Source organism: Puma concolor, chromosome B4, assembly GCF_028749965.1.
Source record: "Puma concolor isolate L17-30 chromosome B4, mPumCon1.1.hap2, whole genome shotgun sequence".
Taxonomy (NCBI): Eukaryota; Metazoa; Chordata; class Mammalia; order Carnivora; family Felidae; genus Puma; species Puma concolor.
In genome coordinates this window covers 43,684,616-43,702,939 of record NC_141673.1, presented here as the reverse complement: position 1 = coordinate 43,702,939, position 18,324 = coordinate 43,684,616, and the positions used below count along the sequence as shown (strand labels likewise).

Sequence of the window (18,324 nt, the reverse complement as noted above, 5' to 3'; positions counted from 1 at the left end):
AAAGAAAGCAAGGCTTTAAGCAAGAAGGATTAACAATGTCAATTTCTGTAGCGTTCAAAGAAGATAAAAATGGAGAAAGGCCTTTTGGATGAGATAATTACGCCAACATTAGTTTCCCTTGATGAAGCGTTTTCAGTAAAGAAGTAGGAAAGAATCCAGATTTCATGGGATTAACAAACCAGTTGGTGCTGAGAAGTATAAGTGGCAAGTAAACACACACACTCACACACACACATTACTGCATTTTCAAGGGCTTAAGTCACTTTTATTCACAGAGATCATTACAAATTAAAAAAAAATTGTACTGCTTTAAGAATAAGAAAAATGGGGGGCACCAGGGTGGCTCAGTCGGTTAGCATTCAACTTTGGCTCAGGTCATGACCTTGTGTTTTCATGAGTTCGAGCCCTGCGTTGGGCTCTGTGCTGACAGCTCAGAGCCTGGAGCCTGCTTCAGATTCTGTGTCTCCTTCTCTCTCTGCCCCTCTCCTGCTCAGACTCTGTTTCTGTCTCTAAAAAATAAATAAACATTAAATTTTTTTTAATGGGCTAATTTTACAAAATATAAAAAGCTACTCAGCTAATATAGCACCAAACCATATTTTTGAAATTGTGAAGATGAGAGTTTAGCAAACAAACTAGTACCAAATGTTCTTGAATACTATTATCAAAATTATTTAAATTGTAGACATTTTTAAATCTATAACCAATGAACTATGTGATTATTTTGTATTGTTTTTAACTAACTTTACCCTCAAAATCTCACGCAGTATCTGTTATCCTAAGAGGCATCAGGAAAGTAAGAAATTCATGACCATGCCACTGATAACAGTTCCAAGGGAGTATTAAGTGATAATAAAAATTATCAATAGCTTTAAGATGACAGGGGAAATACTGCCTTTGTCATTCAAAAAGTAGCAACTATTTTGGGATGAGCACTGGGTGTTGTATGGAAACCAATTTGACAATAAATTTCATATATTGAAAAAAAAGTAGCAACTAAAAATAATAAAAATAAAAATAATCTAAAAATAATAACCATAATAATATTAATAGGTAATGTTCAGCAAACACATCTGTCCTAAAAATATTAATTTTCATCTCATTTAATCCTGAAAACATTTTGCACAGTAGATTCTATTAACCCATTTTATAGAAAAGCAAATTGAGGTATAAAGACTAAGGTCAAAGCTCTCTGTTTTATGGCATATGTTGCTCTCTAAATTCACTTTTTAACAAGAATCTTCAACTCTATTGAGCAGAAATATTAAGAAAATAAATATTACAATATTCCTATAAATAGTGTTTTATACACCTATATACATGCAAATATGCATACATGAATGCTAAACTTTGGTCATCAATAGTACAAAAGTAATAAAACTAGGAAAATAAAATTTCTGAGCTTTATTCCTGATATTTGTATACAGTACTTTTTCAAGGTCCTTATAAAATAAATAGTATAATAACCAAACGCTGATTCTACATAGGCAAAGATAAGGCTAGAAAGCAATTGTGTGTTCATTTTTTTGGACAGTTAACTATACATGCTGGGCCTAAAGTATCTAAAAAAAATTCTGAAATTTGCACGAATGGACAAGTGTGAGCTGAGTCCTTTTTCCTCCTGTATATATTTTTTAATCTCCATTTTCTAGCCAAAGAAAGAAATGGTTGTTTTCATAGATTATTTAGCTCATTTCAGAGCTTTCAGAGCAAGGTTTACAGGACTTGTCCTTGATATAGAGACAACAGAAGGAAAGCTTCTGAATATTTAATAGAGCTAGAAAATACTACATTTAATATTCTCTTGAGCTTGCACAGTGCTGACTTAGAAGGAAACCTAAAAGAGAAGGTGTCTCTTTTCCACCTGCAGAATCTTAAAAATATAGTCAGGAAAGCAGTCTCTGAAATGACACCCACAACTTGAACGGTTCCATTCTTAAAGGTAAAACACGTCTTTTAAAATACGTGCTGAAAGCTCTTAGTTACCTGGGGGGGGGGGGGGGGGAATAACTAAACTGTGCTTTAGAGTTTCATGCATGTTCTATTTTTTATCATCTTATTTCCTCTTTTTAAAATTTCAAGTATTTGGGAATAGCTAGATTTTTAAGCTTTGTTTTATTTTCTTCTGCTTTGCCATTTTTGGGTTTTATTTATTTGTTTGAATAAAGCACAAATTTTAGGAATACTAAGCAAATCAGCCACCTAATACTATTTAAGAGTTTTTGCACATCCAATATGCCTTGATTTTGATTTTACAAATACGAACATTCCTTTAGATAGGGTGAAATCTTAAAGAACTAGGATTGGAAAAGGAACTTCCTTACCTCAAAGGTACTTTTAAAATGGCTATCTATTATCCTTCACGGGACTTTTGAAAAATGCCCTAGAGTTTGGTTTCTTCTCTGTTCTGCAGTTTCTTTATACGTCGTTCAAGAGTCTGTAATTCAATTCAATAAATATTTATTGTCCAACTATTAAGTTGAAAGCCCTGTGGTGTGAAATTCTGGAGAAACCAAAACAAGTTCTTGTGTACAAGGAGCATCTATTCTATATTTCTGTAGGAAAATAAATGCCTCAAAAAAGGGTAAAATATAGAAGGAAACAAAATGCTTAAAATATAGAAGGAAACAAAATGCTTAAAAGTCAGTGGTCAACCCACTCTGGTCAGTCTTCTATGCATATTTCTCCAGTAAGAGCAGCTAGCTCTTGGGGTGGTCATCATTTGCAAACCTGTTGTCCATTCCAATGGGTACATTTATGTTCATGCTCTCAAAAAGAAGGAAACCCTGAAGGTTGCTAAAGGCTGTATCCCTTTGAGACACTCTCACTAAACCACTTCCAGAATACCATGTTCTTATTTTCTTCCCACTTGTCTGGCCAATGCTTTTTAGTTTTCTTTGCTAGGTCTTCTCTTCCACCTGACCTCCAAATGTTCGAGTGGCATATGACTTGACTTCAGTCCCTTTCTATTTCTAGGTGACCTGATATGGTCCAATTATTAAAAACCTACATGCATTTGCTTATGATTCCAAATTTGCATCTCCAGCCCTAACCTCACTGAATTCTTGATCATTTGTTTTCTTATATTTGTAACAGGACATGATGTCAAATAAGTTTACTTATTGTTTTTTTATTTCTTTCCTTTCAAATCTGTTCTTTCTCTCAATTTCTTTACCTCAGTAAATACAAAAATTGTTACTCAAGTCAAAACTGAGAGGTCATCTTGGTGCTTCCCTCTCCCTCCTCACTTCCATGTCTAATTCACAAACTCACCAGAAGCCAAGTAAGTATCATCTTCTTGAGAAACTGCCATAGTCTTCTAATTAATTTACTTGTCCCCATGCTTGTGGACATTGCTGGAGTTACCTATTGCTGTGTAAATCCTACCTCAAAACTTAGCAACTTAAAACAACAAATGCTCATTATCCCAATTTCATACAGGGTGGATCTGGGTAGGCCTGGCTCAGGGCCTTTCATGAGATTTCAGTTCAGATTCTGGCCAGCAACTATGGTCACCACTGGGACTGGTGGATCTGCATTCAAGGTAACTCACTCACAGGCCATTGGTAGGAGACCTCAATTCTTTGGTGTCTGTTGAAAGAAGGCCTCAGTTTCTTACCTATGGACCTCTCATCGGGCTCGGTGAGTGTTTTCACATCATAACATGTCAGTTGCCCTTCCCAGAGTGAGGGATTCAAGAAAGTGAGAGAGAACAAGGAGGAAAATGTCATGCCTTTTATGACATTAGTCTCAGAAGTTTATGTACTATCATTTTCTTCATATTCTATTTGTTAGAAACAAATCACTAAGGCCAGCCCACATGCAAAAGTGGGAAGTTAAACTTTCTTTTCTTTGCTGAGAAAGCAGGGACTTTACATAGAACAACTCCACGACCATTGTGACATGTGGTAAAGTGGAATGAAAGGATTGAACAAATGAGCAAATTCAAGAATAGTGAGTTTGTGTGGATACTGACAGAATAGCATCGAAAAGAAGTCTAGGTGACAAAGTCTAATTAGAAAGACTGGAGGAGATTCCAAAATTCCATGAGTAATTCTTTCTTTCTTTTCTTTTTTGTTTTTGAAAGAAAGGGAGAGAGAAAACATGCAAATGGGGTAAGGGCAGAAGGAGAGGGAGAGAGAATCCCAAGCAGGATCCATGCCCAGCACAGAGCCTGACATGGGGTTCGATCCCACAACCATGAGATCATGACCTGACCCCAAATCAAGAATTGGATGTTCACCCTACCGAGCCACCCAAGTGCCCCTGTGGGTAACTTCAATGAGAAGAAATGATCTAAGAGCACAGACGACAGAGACAAACTACTTCCAGTGGGGAAAGCTTCAGAACAGCGGTATGAACGTGGCAGCAGAGAGGAAAATGAAAAAGTACCTCTTTTCAAGAAATGGCAAAAGGAGGTGCCGCTGATTGAAAGCAATCTCGAGAAAAGTTAGGTTTCACTTAGGCGAGGAGGTGGAGGAATGAAAGGAATCCAGACACAATCTGGTTGTGTTGGTCTGCTCAAACTGTTGTAACAGAGTATCAGAGGCTAGGTGACTTAAACAAAACAACACATTTATTTTCTCACAGTCCTGCAGGCTGGAAGTCCAAGAGCAAGGTGGCAGCAGGATCGCTTTCTGGAACAACCTGTCTTCCTGGCTTGCAAATGGCTTCCTTCCTTCCACAATCTCACATGGCATTTCTTCTATGTGTGTTCATTCCTAATATTTCTCCCTCTTCTTAGAAGGACACCAATCCTATTGGATCAGTGAGAACCCACCGTTATGGCTTTATTTAACTTTAATTACCTCCGTGAAGGCTCTTTTTCCCAATGCAGTCACACTGACAGTTAGGAACATCAATATGTGAATTTGGGAGGTGAAGGGGAGACACCATTCAGTCCATAGCACTGAATTAATTACTTCATAGTAAAAATGGATTGTGGGTTTCATGGCACCATGTGAAAGAAGAGAAGAGCATCAGAGCCCAGGTTGTTGTAGGCAAAAGAAAGAGTTAGGATAGGTATTTGGAGGGTGGGAACACAGAGTAGGGAAGGAGATCTGAAAGGAAAGACACAGTGTCAGATTCAGAATGGAGTAGCTGAGTAATACTGCAGTCTTGGTCTATAAGCAAGAATGGGATCAGAACTGAATAAGCAGTGGGTTGTCATTTCATGAACCAAATCACCTGAAATGCTTCATTCAATCATTGGGGTGCCTGGGTGGCTCAGTCAGTTAAGCATCTGACCCTTGGCTTCAGCTCAGGTCATGATTTCATGGTTCATGAGTTTGAGCCCCATATTGGGAGGCTCCTTGCTGATGGCACAGAGCTAGCATGGGATTCTCTCTTTCTCTCCCTGACCCTCCCCTGTTTGTGCTCTCTCTCTCAAAATAAATAAATAAACTTACAAAAAAAAATACATAATCGTTGACAATGTTGGTAGTAAATTCAATAGAATGGTTCATACCTTTAAATTTCTTACTATACATTTTGGCAACAGAACATGTATATGAACCAGAGACAGGACGTATCCTTTCACAGCTTAGGATGAACATGTTTAGGCAGGTGAAAAGCAGATGAGAAAATAAAATGCAGAGACAAGACCCATCAAGTATGCCTGTGCTTTCTTAGCTTGCCAATGTGCTAATTATCACAATCAATTATTATTTTCCCCCAACAAATGATTCATGATGATTTGGATGAATGTTCAAACTTTACAACAAGAGATTAGATAATTTTCACTTTTTTGGTGCTACAAAAATGATTTTTTTAAACTATGAATGCCTAAAATAGTAATAGAATTTAAAAAAACTTTCCATCCTGTTTGAAACTTGCATTGTTTCTAAAACTAGACTGTTCTCCAGATAGAAAAAATATTAATAAGCAAAACTGATACATATGTTGCTTAACCTCTATTAAATTCTATTTCAAAATACCATTCATTAACTTCTTTGTGCCTTTATTCCATTATTACACTACTGTAAGGTGCTATAAAATGCAATCTCTTATTAGATTCTAAAAGATTCCAAAGCCAGAAAAAAGCCAAATGTTGGATGGACAACATTACCTCCCCATAATACCTTTTATCTTTCATGATGCAGCTTCATGTTATGGATATGACTATTTTAATAAGATGTCCCAGTTTTTTTTTTTGAAATAATGATAACTTTTCACTTCCGGGGGAAAAAGCTGTAGTACACTAAATTCTGCTGCTAAAGACATATTTTAAGGGCACCTGGGTGGTTCAGTGGGTTGAGGATCCCACTCTTGATTTCAGCTCAAATTGAGCTCTGTATTGTGCTCTGCCTGACAGTGTGGAGTCTGCTTGGGATTCTCTCTCCTCTCTCTCTCTTTTTCTCTTTCTCTTCCCCCAACCTCCATCTCAAAATAAATAAACATCTAAAAAATGTATTTTAGTATTCCACGTAATTGTAGGAAGACTGAATAAATTTTTCTCTAAGTGATATGTATTACAGAAATGATATAGAAATGACATTTTTTTGATTTTTCATTACTGCTGTTATTAGGAGATACTTTAAAATTTCTTCCCATTGAATTTTTGCTCTGCTATTGGAAGGAATGGCAATTGTTTTCAACAAGATGAATGTTTTCAAAAGTGGACTTTGGAATGACAAAAGAAATTATGCTTAAAAGTGTCATTTTCAAGTTAATTCTTGTGACAGGGTATACTGCCTTTTAATTTTGAGTTTGATCAGAAAATGTTCTCTCTCTCTCTCTCTCTCTCTCTCTCTTTGAAGTTTCATGCTTGAATGTTGTGGACTTAACTCTCCATTAAAATATGTCACTTTACAAATTTACTCGAAGTGAAAATATTTTGTGTAATTTGGGTTGTGTATGCACTCTACTGAATATACATGGTATGTGGTGCAGCAACAACAAATACTACATAAAAATTATATAAAATTTATAAAACTGTGACTGTATTTGCCCAAATGACATAGACAAGTAGATAGGTGGAAAAGAGAAACCAATATCACTGAAATTCTTGATTATCTGAGCATCTAATAATCCTTATTTATTAATTTGGTTTTCATATATACTAACATTTAAATGACAAAAACAGAAATACAAAATTAAATGTAATTATTAGTCCTTGAAAAATAACTTCAATGGTAACAAAAGATTGAACCACAGGAATTCAATGAATCCCTAGTGGGACTCAAACAGTAACAGTCAACAGCCATTTGTCAGTTTTTTCAAAAGACCCCAACAGCAGTGAGAATGTAGTAATTCAACACATTGGGATACCTCAGGTGAAGTCCCAGTTTGATCTAATTCTAACATTTTTGAAATTTATGAACATGTGGTTTTAAATATTTATAGTGTTTTAATAACTATTATAATTATAATATAAATATTTATATTACCAATTATTAGTCTTCTGTAAAATTTTAATTTTTTAAATGCTCAAAGAAACGTTTGACATAATCAGGCTTTCCTTTACTTTCTTAAATAAAATTACGTTTGTATTTTCAATTTGCTATAATCCCACTTTCACCAACAAAGAAAAATGTGACATATACCAAAATTTTATAAATACTTAATATCAAATATCTGTCTATTAAAAGTAAAACATTATTCTTCACTTATAGAAATATAAGAATAATTAAAAAGATGTAACTTTATGATAGTAATATTTTCATTTCAGCCTTCCTTATTATTTTTTATTTCTTCAACATTTGCACTATTTTTAATAATTAGCCAATGTATGAAAGGTCACAATAAAATTTCTTCTCTGCATCATTAGGTTCAGCTACAAATTTTGTTGTTATATAAATTCTAATACACTTAAGATTAATTATTTTCCTACAAAAACAAAGCTTGAACTAAAATGTGCTCCTCATGTCATTGGAAGTACTGGTAAGTGTTTTTTTGTTTTGTTTTTTTCCAATGGAGCAAATCACATAAATTTGGATTATATGTATGTTACAACCTATGAATAAATTAGTTTCTTAGATAATTTAAGCCTTTGGGCTATAATTGCTACTCAGTTGAAACAGTTCATTTGCATTTAAAAATGAAAGATTTGGATAATAACCAAATCAAGTAACTCACTTCATTGCAATTAATTTTACTAAAATTAATAACACTTTATTACTATTAAAATGATATAGTTATAGTTATATTACATGGACCTGACTTTAAGCCATGTGTTCTTTCTCCTTACATAATCATTCATCATTTAATAAATAAATTAAAACATTAATTTTAATAAATCCAATATATTTTGAACCTGGAAATGTCTGTGTATTTCTGTTTTTACTAGTTAACTACAAATAGACAAAGATTTTCAAATTTAACAGGGTATGGTTAAAAGATATTGTTATCTTAAATATAACAAATAAATATATTCTAATTGTTCTTTTATCTATTACAAATTAATAGAAAAATAATTTTAGACCTGTAAAAATCTTTAACATCATGTTGTCTAATATCTTCAATTTATGGACGACAAAAATGCTTAACAAGTTGTGTCACATATCTGTAGTCACCTAGATAGTTTGTGGCAAAGTCTCTAATCCACTATGGTATTTATATGCAGTTCTATTTAAACTTTTACAACAAGCAAGCAGATAAATTACAAAACATTATAATATATTAAATCCATGCATTCAACAAACACTTATTGAACACCCACAATATGTAACACCCATGACAAACAGGCAAACATGACAGATATAAACAGAATCCTATGGGAATGGAGGGACAGAAAAGATGAATTCTTCCCAGAGGATATGGAGAGTCCTCACTAAGGAGGAGTTATTGACCTCAGCTTGTCCCTTTAGAAAGCCTCATATGACTCTCTTCTGCATGGCTAGTTGTGTTAGAAGAATCATATCCCAAACCTACTAAGGAAGCACTGAAAATAGATTCTACCCTTTAACTACGTGTTCTTAATATATAAAGATCTAAACAATCATCAATATGGAGAATGTGTTCAGGAGCAGTAGCTGCCCCCTTCCTGGATTCCCATACTACCTCACCAATTTGTCAGTGTCCCTCACATCCTCCCTGCCCCCACTTCTGGCAGACTGTAAACTCTTTTACAGCAGAGAAAATAATTTATTCTTTATGCTCTCAGTCTTATGCATACAGAGGGCACTCAAACACTTCTACTGAACTAAAATAAACTGGATCTAATGGAATTATCATGGATTTACCTCTTTATTAATTATTTTATTTTATTTTATTTTATTTTATTTTATTTTATTTTATTTTATTTTATTTTATGTTAGAGAGTGTGTGCTAGTGGGGGAGGGGGCAGAGGACAAGAGAGAGGGAAAGAATATATCAAGCAGGCTCCATGCTTAGCATGGAGCCCCATGAAGAGCTCAATCCCATGACCCTGGGATCATGACCCAAACCAAAATCAAAAGTCAGATGCTCAACTGACTGAGCCATCCAGGTGCCTCAGATTTACCTCTTCAGCAAAGGAAGTGGGAAAAAGACATCCCAAGGAAGGAAAAAAAAAGCACAAGATTTTAAAAGACTGTAGTGAGTCTGGAGTAGAGTTTGGCAAAGCCTGCACACCTGGAGGGTAGACCATGGTCATGGAAAGCAAGGGCATGTTGCTTATAGAGTAATTGATGGGTGATGAGTTTGATCTAAATTGAGAATGACTTCAGATGCCATAGTAATCATTGTGTCCTTCTCTGTTCACCACAGGTATCCCAGGGATGTTTTAAGCATGGTAATGACATAGCTAGTCTTTATTTTTAAATTTTATTAAGTTTAATTAATGCAAAGGAAGAACTTTTGGGAGAAATAACTAAGTAAGAATATATTCCAATCAAGAAAATGAAAGCATAGATTAAAGCCATCAGAATGGAGAAAGGAAATATGTTCCAGATATGTTTCCAAGGTAAAACAGAATTTGTGGATATATTTTGTTAAGAATTATTTAATAAGGTTAATAATTGGTAGAAAAAGATTTGAGAAGTAGAGTGTGATTAACAGTTACAAAGGTCAGGGGGAAATAAAAAAGAACTTAAAATTGATGTTTGGACTTGGATAATGGGAAGTAATTGAAGACCAGAATGAGAATTCTTTCATGGGAGAGCTTACCTCAGAAGCAAACTCTAAGTTCAGGAGTGACTGGTAGAGGAAAGAAAGGCTAAAATGTTCTTCACACAATTCCCCATATCGTGAAAGAGATTTGAGGCAAAGCCTTAAAGGAGAGGACCAGTTAAAGGAAGGTCTATTTGTCTTTGCTTGGTTTTGCTCTTCTTTAGAAGATATTTTGAGTACGCTCACAGGCAAAAAGAAAGACATTAGTGAAAAGAAAGGGCTTGAATATACAGGAGGAAACATACTTACCTGGGAAAGTTTCTTAACAGAGAATTAAAATTAAAGAACTACTGAAACATGTCAAAAGAATTAAACATAGCTTCACTTTTATACAGCCTGTAAATCAAAATAATTGTCATCACACGCTTAGTATATATTTTTTCCATTGAATGACTCCAGTGACCTAAGATTTCATTACACAGTGTGGGTGTTGCACAGTGACTACTGTGCTCACACAGATCTTATTTCAGTTCTTCCAATCTAAGCATAACTGGGCTCAATTAATCATTCTTTATTACCAAATGCTTAAAAGAAGTCCCTCTACTGGGTATATCAAGAAAAGGAAAGCATTCCCTCCCACACCTCCAGCCTCTGGGTAGAAGCTTCTTGTAGATCTAAATTACAGACCTTGGGGATAAATAAAACTTCAAGCCAATAAGGAGTTAATATCTCCTCTGTGCATCATCTACACTGTCTACACATTTCTTATTCAGAGAGACCAGAGAGCAAGGTTGAGTCTCAGGGGGTCAATTTCTGAAGCTGTAAAGTCAAGTTCAGTAGCCCCATCTTTACACCAAGAAGACGGTAAGCAAGATCTAACTGACTGCCTTGCAACAAAATTCATGAGACGTAGATTTCTCTCTCTGGCTCCTTCACTCACGCACAGAAATGTAGCTTTTAACAATCATTAGCTAAACTGTATGAACTAACTTAAGAAAATACACTGAATCAATAAAACATAGGAATATTCTGCTTAGTGAAAAAATATTTTATGACATATTTTAGGCAAAAACGAGGCACTTTTTAACTCTTATAATGTTAAAAATTGTAAAGGCAAATTCTTTCAAGGAGAATTAAATATTTTCAGAGGAAAATTCCCATAGTCTGAAACATACATTGCCATTTCATCTCAATCCTTAAGGTGAAACACTCACAAATAGACCTTTTAAAAGGATCTTTACATATTCTTAAGTACATCCTATAAAATGATAATATATATGTAAATGCATATATGTAAAATATATGTAAATGCATTTATAATATGTTCAATTTACAGGCACCTTTATCAGAGTTATATGTATTAATTTAATTAAAAAAATAACTTTATAAATTGTAAATGGTGATTAAAATAGCATTTGTGGGAAATAAATGGAGAGTACAAATATCTTGAAAAATTAATTTTTTCAGATGAAGGAGCTAAAATATACCCATAGGACATACACATGCAGAGGCAGAAAATTACATATTAAAAATACATGCTTTAAAATTAATTGTCCATTTTCTTAGCATATTTTTCACATTATTTCTTACGTTTATTTTGCTAAGTTTTAAATATTCATCTTCCTCATTGTTTTCCTGTAGCTATTTACATTATCATGGTATAATAGAAAGCAAATTTTACAGGACTAGAATTGAATCATTTCTTCACCATTTACTATCTTTGCGACTCCTGGCAATTTACTCAGGCTGTATTTGCGTCCCACCCTAATGATAGAGATAATAAAACTCTTTATGTAGTTACTATTTGATCCTCCAAATGATGTGACCTATGTAAAAGACAGTGTATAATGCCAGCGTCTCTTCTAGTGTAAGAGGCGTCTTAGAAGCAATTTAAATAGACATTTGCTCTGGGTAGACTAATTTATGAAAATTCTCCCATGCCTCACCAGGTGTCCTGGTTTAGGGAACTGAGAGAGGAGATTTAGACCCCCACTTCCTTCCACCTCATGACAGGAGGTGGAACCTGCAAAGCCTACATCCTGCAAAGCCTACATTACAGCCCTGCACACTTAATGAGAAGGAACTCAATAAGTATTATGTGATATCTCCCCTTCTTAGACATACCAGGCTTCTAAATAAAGAAGTCCCCTAGGCGTCTGGGTGGCTCAGTCAGTTAAGATTCCGACTCTTGATTTTGGTGCAGATCATCATCTCATGGTTCAGGGGGGTTGGGCCCCATGTCAGGCTCTGTGCTGACAGAGCCAAACTCATCTGAGATACTATCTCTCACCTTCTTCTCACCTTCTCTCACCTCCCCTGCTCATGCACATGCATGCACTTTCTCTCAAAATCAATAAATAAACTTTTAAAAAAGTATCCTAACAATACTGGTAGACAATTTTTCATAATTTTTTTTTCCATATAAGAAGGAAACCCAACACATTCTTTTTGTCTTAAAAGGTCTGGTTCAGGGGTCCCTGGATGGTTCGGCTGGTTGGTTGTCCGACTTCGGCTTAGGTCATGATCTGGTTTGTGGGTTCGAGCCCCGTGTCAGGCTCTGTGCTGACAGCTCAGAGCCTGGAGCCTGCTTTGGATTCTGTGTCTCCCTCTCTCTCTGCCCCTCCCCCGCTCACGCTCTCTCTCTTTCTCTCTCAAAAATAAATAAACATTAAAAATTTTTTAAAAAAAGGTTTGGTTCCTCACTCATTCCTACTGAGAATTATCATATATATGTTATACATATTATTTAAGTTTTCAAAGAAGCAGAAAAAAAAATGAACTATCCTTCTTACTAAAACTGCCCTCCCCCCTCCAATACAACTCTTTTGTGATTCAGCAGACACCTCAGAATAATTCCTCAGGGCTATCATCATGAAGAACAATTAACTCTCCAAACACATGTGAGTTAGTTAAGGTGTTGAATAATAGAACACCAAATACAGAGATTCTGTTTATATAAATGTCTTGATAGGAAAGTTCAAATAGCTGTATTCTTTAATACAATGTTAATTTGATATATGTAACTTTGCTGACATAGAATTAACAGATCATGGACCTTGTTGTGAACTTGCATACAGCTCTGTCTTTCTGTTGGTGCCTTTGTTGCCTAGCTGTTCATAGCTGTTACTAAACATCATGTAATCAAAAGGGAGAATTAAAGTGACCTTGACATTTGTGAGCACTGTTGCAAGACAAACATGATATCTAATTTGATTCCATTTAAAATGTTTTGAATGATTCTAATCACTGATAAGTAGATCCACCATAGGTGATTCAAACTGATGTTTAAAGAATATAAAAAAAAAAAAAAAAGATGGTAAAAGGAAAGAAATGTATTCTTTGTACTAAGATCCTTCAGGAATGTCTGTTATTTAAATATGTGCATTACAGATGCTTAATCTTTCTATGTATCTCAAGTCTTGATGACAGATAACATCTGGAAAACTCAAAGGTATGAAACGTTAGGATATTTTGAAGGGAAAACCAATAAAAAAATCAATTCCTATATACAAAAAGTCCTTTTATGGTTAGCTTTGCAGGAATTCTTCCATAGATCTCAAAAATTTCTCTAGAATTTGCCAAGGAGTGCCTGGGAATGACAACCTTAACTTGCAATTGTCTTTCTCTTGTCAGTTTAAATCAGACCTTGAATACTATATCAGTTAGGTTTTTGAACTAAAGATCTTGAAATGGCTTTGATCTGACACAATTTTAAGACACAAGTCTGTCAAAATTGCCGAGTAAATATGACTTGCAGACTATTATGGGATTTCAGATCTCTCAATAAGACAGTTTCCAATGAAGTGGGCAGAACAATGCCCATTCAAAGGCATAGGAATACATCCCTCATTACAAAAATGTGTATTTATGTCATAGAAAAACGAATATCATATAAATTGTAGGAACTGAACTGAGAATTGTAAAGCTCATTCCCTGGCTTCATCATTCTGCACAGGTTGTTTATATGTGCAGACCTAATATTCTGTCATCAAAAAAGAGCTACTGCCATTTCTTTGATTATTCAGTCTAAACATATAATAAGTCTGCATGACTCTCTAAGCTTCTCTGAAACAAATGTTACCATACAGCAATAACAACAATATTGTTATTTTAAAACCAAACATAATTCTAAAATAGGTTCTTGGCTAGCTAAATTCTGCTGACAAGAACTTTTGATTATAAGTAAGAAATACATTTAAAAAGCTGTTAAAGTCAAAGCAATATCTCTGTACCAATTTCTGCAACTCATTTTCTTTGTAATTTTGCATGACTTCTCACTTCTTTCGGTAGGTAAGGTTTTCAGAAAATTCAACTTAAGAAAGAACTCAACAGAGGGGCCTCAACATGTTTAGTAAAAACCTTCCCTTGGGGCACCTGGGTGGCTCAGTCAGTTAAGCATCTGACTCGGTTTCAGTTCAGGTCATGATCCTGGGTTCATGAGTTCAAGCCCCACGTGGGGCTCTGCACTGACAGTGCAGAGCCTGCTTGGGATTCTCTGTCTCCCTCTCTCCCTCTGCTCCTCACCTTATCATGGTCTTTCTCTCTCAAAATAAATAAATAAATTATTTAAAAAAAAAAACAAAAAACAGGAGCGCCTGGGTGGCTCACTCGGTTAAACAACCTATTCCGGCTCAGGTCATGATCTCACAGTTTGTGGTTTAGAGCACCGCGACGGGCTCTGTGCTGACAGCTCAGAGCCTGGAGCCTGCTACCGATTCTGTGTCTTCCTCTCTTTCTGCTCCTCTCCCTGCTTACAGCCTGTCTCTCTCTCTCTCTCTCTCTCTCTCTCTCTCTCTCTCTCAAAAATAAACAAACATTAAAAAAAATTAAAAAACAAAAACAAAATTTTCTTTCAACACTTTCTTTTTTTCAACGTTTTTTTATTTATTTTTGGGACAGAGAGAGACAGAACATGAACGGGGGAGGGGCAGAGAGAGAGGGAGACACAGAATCGGAAACAGGCTCCAGGCTCCGACCCATCAGCCCAGAGCCTGTCGCGGGGCTCGAACTCACGGACCGCGAGATCGTGACCTGGCTGAAGTCGGACGCTTAACCGACTGCGCCACCCAGGCGCCCCAACACTTTCAATATTACATTTTTTCAGGTAGATACAGATGATCTTATTTTAAGTATTTTCTTTGTTTTCTTGCTTAAAATACTCTGCACAATTAGAAAGGCTGCACCTAAATTTGGACAGTGTGAATTATTCATCTAAACTATGTACAATTAAGATACAGTTTCGAAGAGAAAGGATATAAAACTCTCAAAGTATGGAGATAGCTGATTTTCTAACACCGTTATTGAATAAACCATGCAAATGATTTAAAATTCCAGAGAGCATATAAATTTATGGACTACCTAGATCTAGGTAGTAATTATTCTTAAGTTATTGTTATGTCTCTCAATTTATGATTTTTTAACTCAATGAATCCAAATAAACTAGATTTACTTAGCCTAGGTAAAGTTGTTGCTTTGTGCTGAAGTTCTTCTGAAATATTCTGGATAATCGATCTTTCCCTATGTCAGTTTCACATATAGTAGCAATATATCATCCATTCTCTGTTATAACTCTTCAAGTTGTCTATCTCTGAAATTGTAAGCATTTTGAAAGGGAAAGATTGTGTCAGAAAAAAAACTGTCAACAAAAAACAGATTTAGAGTTTAAAATGATGGTTTGGCTTTATGATTATTGTAATATTCTATTGAAATAAGAAAGAAAATGATTCATTACAATATTAGTTATAAAAGAAATTAGGTAGGAAATCAGCAAGCTGCGGAAGAAAATCTAACCAAGGCTGATTCATGAATATATATATGTATATATATATATATGTATGTGTGTGTGTGTGTGTGTGTGTGTATATATATATATATATTTTTTTTTTTTTTTTTTTTTTTTTTTGCTGTTTGAGTAAACTACTGCTGTTGAAATTATATAAAACTCATCAGTGGACTGTTTCCAAGGTAGAAAGTGTAGAAGAGGGGCACCTGGGTGGCTCAGTCCGTTAAAGCATCCAACTCTTGATTTCGGCTCAGGACACGATCTCACAGTTCATGAGTTCGAGTCCCATGTCATGTTCTGTACTGCTTGGGATTCTCTCTTCCTCTCTCTCTGCCCCTCCCCTGCTCTCTTTCTCTCTCTCTCTCAAATTAAATGAATAAACTTAAAAAAAAAAAAGTGTAGAAGAATCCCTAAGCAGTTTTGAAGCCAACACAGGGAAGAGAGGAGGCAGTGAGGGTCTGGATCCAAATCTTTATGAAGTCTCTGCTACTTGATCAATTCCACTTTCCTTGCCCTTCTGAAAATTTAGCATCAAATTAAGTTACCTCAAGGCAATAACTGCATTAACCCTTATAGTGTCAATAGTGACAGCCTTATTTACAATTCTGGTCTTGGTCTGTCACTGAAGTTCTAGTCTCTAGGGTCCTATGTGTAATTCTAGATTTGGATATGATCTCGGATACCACTTTCAAGTTTAAAGGCAGAAGCCTGGCCTAAGAACTGAGCTCTGCTCTGTTTTTATTCATTTCATAAACATTAATTATATACCTATTATGTTCCCAACATTAGGCATGACACACTGACACCACAAAGATTTATTGTATATATCCCCTGCCCTCAAAGAGATTGAAGTGCTAAATAATTGCTGAACAAGAGAGATGAGTAAATTATTACTTAGTATAATGGTGTAATAAGTGTTGTGTTAGAGAAACAGTGTGCCTTTGGAAGCACAGAAAGAGGTATATCCAACTCAGAAGGACAGTGAAGGTCTCAGTTGAATCAAAATCCAGATTACTAAAGGAAGGAAAGGCATTCCTGGATCAAAGTAAAGAAGAAATTAGTTAAATAGCAAAATGTGTTCTATTGTTGAAAGAAAGTTTCACCTGGAAGAGTGGAAGCATGTGAGTCTAGAAAGATTAGACGAAAAGAAATCATTTAAGGAATCTGAATCTGAATGTTAATCTATGAACTTTGAACTTTAATCCCAAAGCAACATTGAAGATCCATGCAAAAGAAAAATAGACTCAGATCTATACTTTAGGACCCTATTAAAATATAACCATATGTCATGATTTTTTTGTGTGTGTTTTTAGTTTTGTTTTCTTCATTTATTCCAACGTCCACCCCACTAAGCCAATGGTGGTGGTTAAACGTTGCCCCAGTCAAGAGATGTTATGATTCTTTATCCCATTATTCCTTCAAAAGAAAGCACAACTTCACATCTGAATAATCTCCTTAATCTCTTTGGAGAAAAGTTGAATGTCTTCAAACACTAATCTACCTCCCAGGAGAGCAAAACACAGAAGTGCTACAGTATGTAAACTTTCTAATCTGAAGACTAAAAGGTATTAGGGGAAGACCCTGTAAAAGAAAATCATATAACCAGTCTTGAATCTGTTGGGGTTGCATGGAAGGCGGATGACAGCTATGACTGTTTTGTTAATTTTTACAATGTTAGTCTTTGACCTAAATGTTGAAATTTCTGACTTTAGTTTTAGAAAGTAAATGCAATTATACCTATATTCATGCTCCAAGTAAAAGAATATGCATACCAATATTCACGTTAGCTCCTCAATAAGGCAAGTATGAGATCTTTTTAAAATATCCTTCCAAAGCCTTTTTTCGAATGGACTTGAATTAATTACTTCCTATATAACAAACATAATTTTTCTATTTAACATTTGTAAATGACCTACTCTAACTATAAAAGCAAAGGAATTTTATAATGATCAAATTACTGCTTTAAAAAGCTTTTAGATGGCACAAAAACAGACACATAGACCAATGGAATAGAATAGAAACCCCAGAACTAGACCCACAAACGTATGGCCAACTCATCTTTGACAAAGCAGGAAAGAACATCCAATGGAAAAAAGACAGTCTCTTTAACAAATGGTGCTGGGAGAACTGGACAGCAACATGCAGAAGGTTGAAACTAGACCACTTTCTCACACCATTCACAAAAATAAACTCAAAATGGATAAAGGACCTGAATGTGAGACAGGAAACCATCAAAACCTTAGAGGAGAAAGCAGGAAAAGACCTCTCTGACCTCAGCCGTAGCAATCTCTTACTCGACACATCCCCAAAGGCAAGGGAATTAAAAGCAAAAGTGAATTACTGGGACCTTATGAAGATCAAAAGCTTCTGCACAGCAAAGGAAACAACCAACAAAACGAAAAGGCAACCAACGGAATGGGAAAAGATATTTGCAAATGACATATCGGACAAAGGGCTAGTATCCAAAATCTATAAAGAGCTCACCAAACTCCACACCCGAAAAGCAAATAACC

The 18,324-nt window shown here is 35.3% G+C and overlaps 1 protein-coding gene across 14 annotated transcripts in view; it reads right to left on the bottom strand.

The window, feature by feature from the left end:
* Nucleotides 1-18,324, bottom strand: part of KCNC2 (potassium voltage-gated channel subfamily C member 2) — a 207,038-nt gene that overhangs the window by 25,889 nt on the left and 162,825 nt on the right. The gene's annotated exons all lie outside the window — the stretch shown is intronic.